Source organism: Aplysia californica, unplaced genomic scaffold (assembly GCF_000002075.1).
Source record: "Aplysia californica isolate F4 #8 unplaced genomic scaffold, AplCal3.0 scaffold00397, whole genome shotgun sequence".
NCBI classification, from domain to species: domain Eukaryota; kingdom Metazoa; phylum Mollusca; class Gastropoda; order Aplysiida; family Aplysiidae; genus Aplysia; species Aplysia californica.
The window spans coordinates 465,351-478,984 of record NW_004797667.1 but is presented as its reverse complement, the minus strand read 5'-3'; the positions used below and the strand labels follow the sequence as shown (position 1 = coordinate 478,984).

Genomic DNA, 13,634 nt, shown 5'->3' with positions numbered 1-13,634 from the left:
CACCCAATCTTACACTTTTCTTACAGAAGCCAAAGACACCCTTTCCCCTCTGATCTGAGGTGTAAGTTTATATTTTGAACGCCTATATATTTTTAGGCCTAGATCTACTACATTGACACATGTCGCGTACATGAGAGGCGGAGTAGGGTTGCTTTTCGAGGATCGCCGTTAAAATAGCCTGGGACTCACTGGGAGGCTATCTTTACTGCTCGCCATAAAAATTGCCACTGCGTATAAAATTTCCCCTAGAACATTTATTATTTGCCCACAAAATTGCGAGTTATCTTCCCTGTGTTTGGTCTCTCTCCCCCTCCCCCAAATCCCCAAATGATAAAAATGAATATACAACATCAAAATCCCAATTAACTATCAGAGAAATTATTTTACGGTTTTATATTATAATTATACTCTACTCTAAGGCTTAAGTTAATATTATTTTTATTATTTTACACTAGTGACATGACATTTTAAGTTTTCAGTTAGAATGAAAGTTTAGTCAATTTCTACTACAATATTAAGGAAGTATCTAAGACTCCCAAACCAACAAGATTCCAAAAGGTAACAAAAACTCACTTGTGTTATTAAGGATACAGAATGCTAATAGTAATAGCCGTATTTATTATTTCTTAATAATCTTAATAATCAAAAACTATTAAAGCTAGAGAAAGAACCAAAAGTCCTCTCATCTTCAAATTGGAATGCTTCAGGACACGGCGCACCAGCAGTGGAGTTTTAGTGGTCGCGGGGTTCCCCGCCAGGCGCCTTATCACGTCGGGGTCACAGTGGTCAGCTCTCTGTCGCCGCTCTGTCTGGACTGACTTAATTTTTGGTACTTTTCAACGTACAATTTTAGGTGTATCCTAGTATTTATGGTGATTCTCTTTTAGTGCACCCAAAGCATGCATTTCTGCTCTTGAGACTCAAAAAAGAATGGACGTTGTAACTTGTCTGGTTATTTCGTTAGACGCACTGAAGTCGGCAATGCTAAATTGCAATTTTGTTCGGACTAGCGTGAATGAAAAAAAATCAATATAAAAAAACGGCCTCTACCAAATCTATCAAACTTTTGGAACATGAATGACATAGCATTGGTGCAGATACTGAGAAAAGATGGTATCTGCGCATATAATAGAAAGCTGTAATTTTGCAACTTTATCCATCGGGAACACAATTCGTTATGAAGTAATTCCTCCAAATACAACTTTATGTGTCTAATATAGTCGGGAATATTCGCATATTTTCTTGAAAGTTTATAAAAAGTTACCATGAAGTTTCTCTATGAAAAGTACAAATCGATTTTAGTGCCAGAATACATTTTCAATGTAATACACGAACAGTGTCTGTTACACTCCAGAAATTCATTACTTTTCTTAAAACGCTAAGTCTAGGTTTTGTAAGTTGAGTGAATAATAGGGATGACTTCTCGTAATTGGGTTATAAGAATAATTTCTAGCTTTCCAGGGACACTGAATCAGCTCCAGACTTTTCCAGCTTTATTTTGTGTTTCTATGACCATTTGCAATAACTGACAAAGTGACTGATTTCTTTACATTCCTAATTGTGTTCGCGCATATTTCCGACACAAAAACTAAGAATGAATTTGTTAGCTGGCATTGTTTTTATTCCATACAAGAAGTTTTATCTCTACCCATGTATTTACACGATTTGTGGGTTTTTTTAATCGCTGTATTAAATCTTTTTAGTTGTGTGCGGGCTGCCACAGACACAGCATGATTCATGAACAACCACAGAGTAACTTTCTCTTGTATAATAGTAAAATAAGAGCTAACGCTGATCGTCTTTAGTTAAAAAATGCAGATGTGCATCTTTCTTCTCTTGTTATAGCTTGACTTTTACTACTCGTGCAGATTTAAGATTTCTCATAGTAAAAGACATGATATTCGTAGTCAGTTTAACACAGATTTTGGAGAGATCTGTCGAGCCTTTTTTAAATTAACAATCATTTATTCATAAGTTTGTGACAAAAATAGGACAAATTAGGTACTCTACAAACACTTGTCTAGAACAAAAACTAAGGCACAGAAATTAACCATTCTAACGCAGAATAAATCTCAAGACATTGAGCTTTTAGTACATCCGCGTAATGGTTTGCTGTGTGGGATGGGGAAGAAGTTATATCGTTTTAAACATAGCCAAAAATGTGAACTTCCTAACTGACACCGGCAAAGTCGCTTCAGGGCTCATTAACCCCGTGACCCCGAGCCGGGGAGCTCCGGCGGGGTGCTGAGTCACGCGAACTAAAAGTAACAGAATCGGGCGAAAAGTGACGCTGTGAGGAAAACATTAACAAGAAGGGATAAAGTGAGAAAAAATAAAAGAGAACAAGTTGGGACAACACCATGTATGAAATACATTGAAAAACAACGCATTAAATGGCCCACGTTGGCCAATAAGCCCCAGCTTATTTGCCCATGAGGGCCAATAAGAGCAGCCTTTTAAAAAACCTCAATCTTCACGCTTAGAATCAGCAAATTATCAAGGCCGGCACTATATCTCCGAACGTTCAGGAAAATAAAGCTGGGCACTATTTCTCCGGACACTCTGAAATCACTTCCTTTTCCGCAAATTTCGGATAGGCCTATATATAGATCTATTATTATGTTGTACGCCTACCAAAGATAGTTCGTATACAATATGGTTCAATCGGTCCAAAAAAATGTCCCCAGTAAATATTTATATAAAGAAATGCTACAGTTCCAAACAGTTTTTCGCTACATGACGTGTTGCCTATGAAGGGTGCTGCTCTTAAACTTAATGTGTCATGTTCACTCGTGTGCAGTCTAGAGATCTAGATCTAGATCTATGGAGGGTTATTGATAACAACACATATATAGAACTAGCATCTGCGTTTGTGGCGGCCGCCACCAATCAATCGTGGCTAGATTTTTTGGCATTTTTTGGGTCCCCGAATCAGAGAATAAAAGTAAAATGAAAAAAAAAATATTTAAAAAAAAGAAACAGAACCTATTTACTTTTGAAAGAAAGTTCACTTAGCTTCACTTCGTCTCTTTCTCACTTAAATTGTTGTCACCACGTTGATTTGTTGAATACGTTACAGTTACATACGATTTGTATTGCTGTTCCTCTTTTATTTTCCATCTTTCTGGTGTTTTATTTTGCTGGTGTGTAATTTTTTTTTTCTTGTTATTGTTATGATGTGTTGTTTTTCTATTAATTTTTTGTTGTTGTTGGTTAATAGAGGGGGGGGGGGGTGTTGTATAGTCACAAAGTGTAACGTAATTTAAATTGATGTTCCTACCTTCATTAGATTCTGTATATTTTAATGTGTTAAAGCGTTCCACCAAAACCGATTACCTGTACTGACACTGGCAGGCCCCTTGTGTGTGATTCCATAATTTACGTGTAATATTCTTTACTTTTTTTAAAATTACGCACATTTAGGGTTAAAACAGCCAATCTTCTTAGGACAGGCCCGGTGGACACACGCCCTTATTTGTTAATTTTTGTGGTTGTTTATGGGCTGTTCTAATTTTGATTTGATTTCATTCTGTTGTGAAACCTTTCTTTATCACGTTTTTACACTCATCCAAAAATCTCTCGACTAGCTCTTGAAAATTGAAATAGATCTAGACCCAAAAATTTGCTCCTTCCCAGACCTCGCAGAATGGCAGAATGAAAGTTGGCGCCGAACTCCCGCAAATAGGCAAAAAAATCACGAGACCGGAAACCGTTCGGAGTAAATAAAGACCGGCACTATTTCTCCGAACGTTCGGAGAAATAGTCACTTCCAATTATCAATTGGAACGGGAAAGCAATTTCCAAAGAGCGCCAAGTGTTCAAATCTAATCTAGATTCTAGATCTAGACTAGTGCAAAATGCATGTTCAACAAACGCACATATTGGAAGCATACGGAGAAGGATAGAGTCTAGACGTATGCTGTATCTTCGTTTTGGTTAGATCAAGTAAATACATCATGTAGAGATTTAATGTTCAGTGTAGGGCCTAGCCTACATTAGCCTACAAATAAATAGTCTGGGCGAGGCTCTTTGATTAGAACAACAGTAGTTGAGTGCTAATCTGTTGTTTTTGTTGTTTTTTTAAACCAATTTTAATTTTTTTTTTTTTAACTAACTGCTTTACATGCTGTAAGACTGAGTTGTTGGCAGTCCAGCAGTTATTAGTGGGTAAAGGTGTGTTTATTTAGATTGAATAGAGATCTACTGTAATACACACAAAAATTTATATCACACAGATCTATAATATCTTCTTCGTCTTTGAGATCGCACTCATTCAATTTGCTTCACTTTTTTTGTATTGATCATCATGGTTAAATTAATTAATATACAAACCCGCCAAAAAACGTTGCCCACTACTAAACTAGATTCTATTTCTCTAAAGAAGTTGAATGAGGCGATCTCTTTAATTAGATTCAAGAAAAAATTCTGAAAGAAGACGTGCTATATGCCAAGGCAGACCGACGTATCTGCAAAAATTATTTATTTATGTATCATCGTTTATATGGACTCCTATCATTCTGCATCTTGTGTCAAAGGCAGGAAGACGTATCTGCACTAAAGGATATTTCACTATGGCTAATAGACGTAACTCAAGGGCCGTGCCCATATTTACAATGGCAGCAAGACCTAACTCAAAATCATAAAAAGTGCAGATACGTCGCTCTGCCTTGTCGAGGCAGTATAGGACTACTCAATTACGCTGCTCAGATGGATCAAAGGGAATGAAAATCCTGAAAAAAACAAATAACAAATAAAAAGCTGCATAGATCTACATCTAAAATACTACTTTCATTTTCATATTCAGGTGGCTCGAAAATCTATGTGAGGTGGGGGGGGGGGAGGGTGGAATACCCAGTGACATGCCTAAGCACTTCTAATTTAGTGTTATGTTGACCCCCTGTTTTGAGTGGAGTTTTTTTTGTTGTTTTGGGTTTTTTTTGGGTAGGCTAAATGTTTTACAGGGCTCGCAACCAAACATTTTCAGTTGGTAGGAAATTTTGAATTTTACATGAGTGTCGGCCGAAGCTTACTCTTATCAATTTTAGACTATCAAGGGATCTTCAATGTGCGCAATTTGCTGCTTGCACACGGGACATCCGAGGTTTTTTGACCTTCTCAGACAAAGTCGAAAAACCTAGAGGTGTAGATCTTATACCTACCATAAGATCAGGGGTGTGGCTGAAAGACTACAGTAAGAGTAAGAAGGAGCCAAGGAGAAGCAGTAGAAAGGCTGCAGAAAGAGTCAGGAGCCCAGAGGAGGGGAGGGGGGGGGGGGGGCAGAAAATGGAGACATAAGCTGACGACGGAACATTGCTAGAGTCTAGAGAGCAGGAAAGGATGAGAAAGGAGAACATTTTAGAGTAGAAAATGTAATTTTCCGTGGTTGCCCAGATTCAAACCAGGGACCTTTTGAGCACCTTGACCTCTAGACCATGAGAGCCCTCGGTGTTGAGTTTAATGAGCAATTAATTACTAAAGATTAACTAGACAGCACCTCTTTATGCAGTAGAACACGGCTATAGCGGGACTTTTGGTTTCAGAAGAAAAATCCCGCTGTAGGGGAATTCCCGCTATTGGAGTGCAAAGGGGAATTTACCGGAAATTTTCTAAAAATCCACATGATTACCTCCCTTCCATATCAATAAAATTTGCGCTTTAGAGCCTTCCTTTTATTGTCAACTTTGTATATTATCTCGGCTGTAAAATTCGAGTGAGAAGCAATTCCTTTAGTCTTTGTTGAAAGCCATCTTTTCCTCGGTTTGTTGCTTGTGCTGTCTATCGTACCGGTAGTCCTACAGTTGAAGTGGATGCGTGCGTATGCTTCTGAGCATCAATGGTCGCAATTCAATGAATCAGGAATAATACACTGCACGCTCTCCTCTTGTTTTACTTTTTGGCCTAGCCTAGGCCTAGGCCTATGGCCTATACGCTCTCATAACATACTGAGCGTCTAAGCTACGGCACATCACTTTTGGAGTGGCTCACGTAACGTGTCTCTCCGCACCATCTCTCTCTGCTGCCTGCCCCACCTCACTAATCACTGGACTGGCCAATCACAACGCCGCACCACAGACTGCCTGTTTGGAGCCCACCTACAGCCCCCCAAAACCATTCCCCCCAACTAGAGCTCGCCTGATCTCTCCCGCTGTATCCGAGTTTGGGCCTTTCCTTGCCCCACTAAACCCGAGCTCAGGTAATTGATTTAACATGAAAAAAAAACGGGTCTACTGTATTTGTCGGATATGCATGAAAATCGAGATATTTTAGGTCTTTTAGAAATTATAGGGGATTGCCAAAAATCAGAGCAATTCACGCTTAGATTCAGTGTAATGAGGTCGGCAAGTTGTCCATTTGGTGTTTGCTCAAACTATAACAGTTGTTTCTGACATCGTTTGCACTAAGACTAAAGTAGTCTAGTTCATCTCTTAAAATCATCATTTTTCATAATAATTTGAGTTTGAGCAAGTAACTCCAAAGATGCTTGGATACCATTAGTAACTATAACAAGTGCAACTAGGTAGGCCTTATTTCCTGTCCCAGTATCACCATAGCCTACAGAACAACAATTATATCTGTGCGCACTTTGCTGTCATGTGCCCATTGTTCAGTACAACGTATTACTACAGTACAGTGGAACTCAGATTCAACGAGGTCGCAGGGCCTGACCAAAAATCTCGTTGAATCCGAGTGTTCGTTACAGCAAACACAAGGTTTTGTGTAGATAATTACAGGCACTGAGTAAGTAATGTATAAATTATAAAGAGAAGTCACTTGTTGTAGTGCCTGAAATGCCTGCATAATGAGCTGTGTAAAAAAAGACCGATTCGTTCAAATGCACTCGCCTGTGTCATCTCGATTGTTTACCAAGAAGTTGTGTTGCTGTGTAGAGCCTAGCACATGCATGGCAACTTTTGATTCCCTAGACCAGCGCACAATTCATTACGTAGATCTACGTCAAGACTAGCTTATCATTGTAATAATGATCAGTTGCCGAGGGGAAAAAAAAGACTGACGCGTTTGTATATTTGCGACATTCAACGCCCGGAACGCTAGTGCCCACCTCCCCGACACGCACACACAGCCACATGTGTGCAGGCCGCCCATCCTACCCCGACACACGCAAGACAGAGAGTAGACACGTGCATGTGCCAACAACGCATGTGTTGGTATGAAAAAAGGCGCTGATTGGTCGCATGCAATCGGTTAAGTCCAGTGAATAATGGGTCACAATGCAGGTGCAATGGTTGGTTTCTGGGAATTGATCAAGTTCGTTCTGGGAGAAAAATGAGCGAAGCCACGTCTGCTGGGGGCCGTTCACCCTGAAAGCGACCTCGCTGAATCCAAGCTCGCTGATTTAAGAGCTCGTTGAATCCGGGTTATTTTTATTGATTTTAAAGAAGAAAAAAACGGAATCTATCTCATCTGTGCGTTGGCGTCTGTGTCTCAGCCCCTCCCACTTTTGCAGCTGCACGTATAGGCTAACTCGCTGGACTGGCGATAGTTTACATTGGTTACTACTGGTTACAATGACAATGCAAGGCTACTGAACCTCTCGGGCGGTAGATCTATGTCTAGCTTAGGCCTACTAGAATTAATTTATTATAGCCCAGAGAGAGAGAGAGAGAGGGGGAGAGATTAATGAATAAACGTGTGTCTAGATCTAGATCTACGGACATTGCACACCAGATATTTAGAATTGATCAAGTCGAGATAGATTCTGGGGTGAAAACTTTAAATCTAGATGTAGATTTAGATGTAGATCTAGAATAAATCTAGAGTGAGATATAGATCTCTAGATCTAGATCAGATGTAAATTCTTATATTCTATATATATAATATTGGCCTTTCTAGGGATATCCCTCTGCATCTCAATCTAGATCTAGATTCTAGGCCTAGCCTAGAATCTAGAGAAGCACATAGACCTAGATCTATATCTAGGCCTAGGACCTAGCTTACGACAAACAGTCGAAACTAGGTCAACCTCTCGATTCGAAGTTTCAATGTATGATATAGTGCATTTCTTGGGGATTTTGTGGTCAAGTGTTGATGCTAACATCAATATTTAATAGTAAAGCACCTAATAGTACTAACTTCTTGCTGATTTTGATATCTGTGAAGAGCTTCAGTCGAAAATAAACACGTCCGCCATGTTTTACTACACTATTGAGTAGCACGTCTGCCTGACGCTTTGGGCAGCTCAGCGGACAACAGACAGACCATACAGCGACGCTGCTCAGACACACGATAATGTATAGAGCTACGTTCATTTGCACGGTGCCAGCGGGGCGAGATACAGGTCAGACCTACAGAGCCACTCTGGGACCGGCCTTAAAGTTCAACTGTTCTTCTTGCATTGTTGGTGTATTGCCCTAATCTCCTACAGAAATGTGGCTCTCTCGAATTGACCCTCTCAAAATTATAATTATCTAGTAGCGACTTTTATACTCTGAAGCATTAAAGTTAAAGTAAAGATGACGAAAATGCATAATATGCGTATTATGATGTTACCAATGATTGTGATCGACAGGCAGACAGAACCAGAAATTAGGTCTTTGGAATCAACGAAAAGAAAACAAGCTGGATGTCATATTTTTAGCTTAAAGTAAGTTGAAATTAACTAGACAGGGTGAAAGGAGCGGTTGAATGTCTACCGCGGGTGGTTGGCGGGTGCTCTGGTGTGGTTTGCGCTTTCCTTCCTTTCAAACATCTAGTCCTCCTTCTTTTTTGTGTTTGAAACTCTCTTGTAACCCCTCTAGATTTTGGGCCCTAATATGACCTAATTGCGTTGCATGTGCCGTAAACCGCTTACTAAAACTAAGGGTCTACCACGTTGTATCTGGTTTAGTTGTAAGGGTCTACCGCCGAACTGGTCTGACAACTGGGATGATTCTGGCTCGACTGTCACTGGCCATTAGAAATGTTTTGATGGGTGTAGTTTGTTTGTCCGTTTGGGTGGTAGGGGGGGGGGATTTCTTGAAAATAGTCTCGTCTGGTCATTTGCTATCACGACTTTCTCGTCGATCTTATTGTCACTAAGATCAGGCGATCAGTATCTTTTAAGAGTTCTTAGAAAAGGGGGTAAACAATTAGCTGAGAGTAGTGAAAGATCGTTCGCCCACCTTGTTCCGTCAGTTTGGAACTCTCTTCCCCAACCCTTGAGACATATATCTGAGTCTAAATTTTAAAAATCTTTAAAGACACATTTAATGACATCCTTTTTATGTCAGTAGATTAATGTTCAATGAAATGTTATGTAAATGACTATGTATCCATTGATGTATTTTGTGAATTGCATTGTGTATATTATTTTAAGCTCATTTCGTGACGATGTGTAAGTGGGTGCGTGTGATAAGCAAGTAGATGTGTGTGTGTGTGTGCGTGCGTGCGTGCGCGTGTGCGCGTGTGTGTGTGTGTGTGTGTGTGTGTTTGGCGTACATGTGTGTGCACATGTGTGCGTGTTATGTGTTCGTGAGTGTGTATGTGTGTGTTTGTGTGTGTATGTGTGTGTGTGAGTGTATGAGTGTGCGTGTGTGTGTCGCGTGCGTGAATATTGTTTGTACATGCATTTATGTAAAGCGCCTAGAGCTGGTTTTTCACGGGAGTGGGCGCTATAGAAATGATCTTCATTATTACATGTATTATTATTGTTATTATTATTATTGAATTATTTGCTGTTAACAACACTGCAAAACGGAGCAATTCACCCGTCATCACACAGCTATTTTAATTGTCATGCACCGCGGCACCGCCCTAGGTGTGATCGCCCTCAGGTCTGTCGTTGCCGTGGCCAATCAGGCTCCTCCCGACTAAAAACAAAACAAAAACATGTCGTTTCCCTTTCAAATTTTTCTCCCAGAACGAACATTATTTATTCACGGAAACCATCCATTGCACCTGCATCGTGGACCATTATTCACTTACCCGATTGTCTGTAACCAATCAGTGGCCTTTTTTTCATACCAACACATACTTTGTTGGCACGCGCACGTGTCTACTCTGGTGTGTGTCGGGGTCGGGGGGGGGGGGGGGGGGGGTGGACCAGCGGTCCTGGCATTGAAGTTGAACGTCGCAGATACAAACGCGTCACAGTCTTTTTTTTTCCTCGGCTACTGATCATCATTACAATGATAAGCTAGTCTTAACGTAGATCTACGTAATGAATTGTGCGCTGGTCTATGGAATCAAAAGTTGTCGTATGCTAGGCTCTACACAGCAACACAACTTTTTGGTAGACAATCAGGATGACACAGGCGTGTTCTTTTGAACGAATCGGTCTTTTTTTTTTACACCGCTCATGATATGCAGGCATTTCAGGCACTCCTTTTTACTTCTCTTTATACATTACTTTCTCAGTGCCTGTAATTTTCTACACAAAACCTCGTGTTTGCTATAAGCGAACACTCGGATTCAACGATATTTTAGGTCAGGCCCGGCGACCTCGTTGAATCCGAGTTTCACTGTATCTAGTGAAACAGACAGACTGACAGACAGATAGACAGTGGGGAGAAGGGAGGAAATTAGAGAAATACTGAGAATCAGAGAGAGACAAACAAGCAAGCGAACATGAAAAAAAGAAAAAGAAAAAAAAATAGAAAGAAAAGAAAAAAATCCCAAAACAATTTGAAAGATTGAAAAACTAGTGGGAGAGGGAGAGGGAGAGGGAGAGGGAGAGAGAGAGAGAGAGAGAGAGAGAGAGAGAGCACTGCTGTTATCTTTTGTGCTGCTTTGAAAAGCATAGAGCAGTAGCATTACATTCATTTCATTTTTTAACGACTGATGCTTTTCAAACAATTGACTGTACATCTGCTGGTTGATAGTTGGGGAATTTATGCGCAAGTCGGATCTTTTTATTACTTGTTCCATTATACATGATGGGCTTAAGCTTTGATGGGAGAAAATTAATCGGTTTGCTTATGAATGGGTCCACGCTGTCCTTCTGTTTACGCGAGTTTGACACAATCAATCAATTTAGGCCTTTGTGGGTGGAGGGTTGCCATATATACATATACGTATATGTCAGAAATGAAAACTTTCAAAGCCATTGGTGCTAAGAGCGAGTACGTTAAACTAAACCGAGCCATGGTTTACTACATATCGTCAGCCATCCGTTAAAGTGTACGATGCCCCAGATTTTGACTTTTTAATTACAGTTTCTGAATCTTTGATATCAGTTGCATGTGCTCTAGAAATATTTTGTCGAAATTCAAATTCTAAATGTTGAAAAAAAATTTTTTAAAGTAAAATTAGATTTATTTACTTAATTACTTGGTTGGAGAATAGACATCATTGCAGGTGGCACAGTGCCATAGCTTCACCTACCTCCTCTCCAGGATCCATGAAAGGGTCTGCTTGCTGATCGTGCCAGTTATCAGCTGGTTGGATTCTTCTGGCTTTTCCACTCAGGTTGCTGTCTCTCCCCGACGCGCTTTTCCCTTTCGTCAACCCGCAGCCACCTCCCAATCGTCAGCCACCCCCAACCTTTGACACGGGTCAAACTTCCATCTATTTATAGGTAGTTACCGGAACATGTATAGGTGAAGTGATGTGCCGTGATAGTCGCGATATATTATTTATTGAGATTGTTTTGATCTCTCTTTACTCATCACCATGAGAATTTCTTAAAGTTTTCCCCTGGACTCTGCCTTTACTAAAATCTCGAATCTCGATCTAGATCTAGAGTTGTAATCTAGTGGCAGGTTGCAGATTTCTGTTGCTATCCAGTACATTCAAGAGATTAAATAAATTGGACTAGACTCTAGATCTAGTAGTAGACTCTTCTTCTTCTACTTCTAAACCTTCGAGATTACAAAGGCCAAGCCTAGGCTTGTAAGGATTCGTTTTGTTAAAAGTGTTGTTTAACACAAAGTCTATGAAGTTAGCAAACCTAACACATTGTTTTCTAACGAAATGATGCTTAAATTGACTTTTATATTGTCAATAAGAGATCAAGTTTAATCATCTAATCATTTAAGTAAGGAAGTGGCTATTGCTATCCTCGCCCGGGGTGAGAATAAAAACCCTACGATTGACCTCTCACCCCGGGTGAGACTTGCCAGCGTTAGCTATTCTCACCCAGTGTGAAACAAGACCTGTTTTTCCTAATTTCGAAATGCTTTCTATCGGTGTGGATGATCAAATTGACAAAGGCAAAGGAAAAAAATGACGTTATAGCACAAAAGTAAGCTAATTTGATCGTCTACAAAGATGCTATGGCTCTTTCACTTTTCGAATCGACCGAACTACGCGGGTCACCATTTCGTTTTGCCCGAAAGTTCTCGCAAGATCTACTCCTCCCCCTTCTCTCTCTCTCTCTCTCTCTCTCTCTCTCTCTCTCTCTCTCTCTCTCTCTCTCTCTCTCTCTCTCTCTCTCTCTCTCTCTCTCTCTGTCGGCAATTTATTAAATCTGCAACCTGCAATTAGATTACAACTAGATCTAGATTCGAGACTTTAGTAAAGGCAGATTCCAGGGAAAAACATCAATTAAATTCGTGTGGTGCAGATGAGTAAAGAGAGACCAAAACAATCTCTCTATTGCGACTATCATTGCACATCACTTCGCCTAATACATGTTCCGGTAGATTTAACTACCTATAAATAGATGGAAGTTTGACCCGTGTCAAAGGTTGGGGGTGGCTGACGATTCGGAGGTGGCTGCGGGTTGACGAAAGGGAAAAGCGCCTCCCCGACCCTCTAGAGACACCAGCTTCCCTCAGTCTTTCCATTGAGTGTGATGTGGTGCCTTCATGTTCTCTGCGGTCGTTGAACCTTGCTGTCAATGCTGCCATGTCTGTTGGTGGATCAAATTGCATGGTACCACCAATCTCAGCCTGGCCGGCTAGGTTAGCACGTTCATTGCCGTGAACTCCTGCATGGCCAGTGCTAAAGATCCTTGCTATCCTTGTTAGTCTGCTGCTTCATATTGCCTCTCGCCAGCCTGCATAAATCATAATGTGTTTCTTCACTTTTACGAGGGTGCTCATCAAGTCGGTGACGAGGATGAAAGACTGATACTCCGTCGACTTAATCCAGTTAAAGGTTTATGTTATGGCTTTCATCTCCACATGATGCACATGCCCAACATAGTTTATACTAGTGGCACCTGACAGCTCTCTCTGTATGACCACGTTTACATGGACGCTGAAAGCCCATTCATGACTCCACGCTGTAGGCCTACTGATCCAACTGTGAAGATGACTAGATCTAGATCTACGTCGCCCTCACTGTTATTGTTAATGGAGGTACAGTGATGAATGTTCCCGTATATTTTTATTTCTAGGCCTAGTACATTTTAACAGCTTGTCGATGATGTATGCAGTAAGACCTCTGTATAACGATCTCACTTGGGATCCAAGATTGTGAACGTTTAAGAGGAGGTATGAAATAGCCAGAAAAGCAATGTTGACAACAGGGAAGGTCAGTGAGTAATATTTATTCACTTTGTTGATCACCTCCCCTTATTACAGACTGTCTGCAAGGCACGGGGTGGAACGACTGACGTCATCATCCTGTGTGATCAGATACAGTGACAGTGTGGACTACAGCTATACGAGGTAGGTTGTAGGGCCTACTTCATCTCGATTTTTGTCAACTAGAGAGCTTTGTTGTAATAATATATGTATAACTATGGAGTTGGG

The 13,634-nt window shown here is 40.6% G+C and overlaps 1 protein-coding gene across 2 annotated transcripts in view; it reads left to right on the top strand.

The window, feature by feature from the left end:
* Positions 1-13,634, top strand: part of LOC101846752 — a 76,153-nt gene that overhangs the window by 5,337 nt on the left and 57,182 nt on the right. For both annotated transcript variants that reach the window (XM_013085685.2, XM_005103927.3), the window contains exon 2: positions 13,464-13,550. The gene's annotated coding sequence lies outside the window, so the exon portion shown is untranslated. The remainder of the gene's footprint in view (positions 1-13,463; positions 13,551-13,634) is intronic.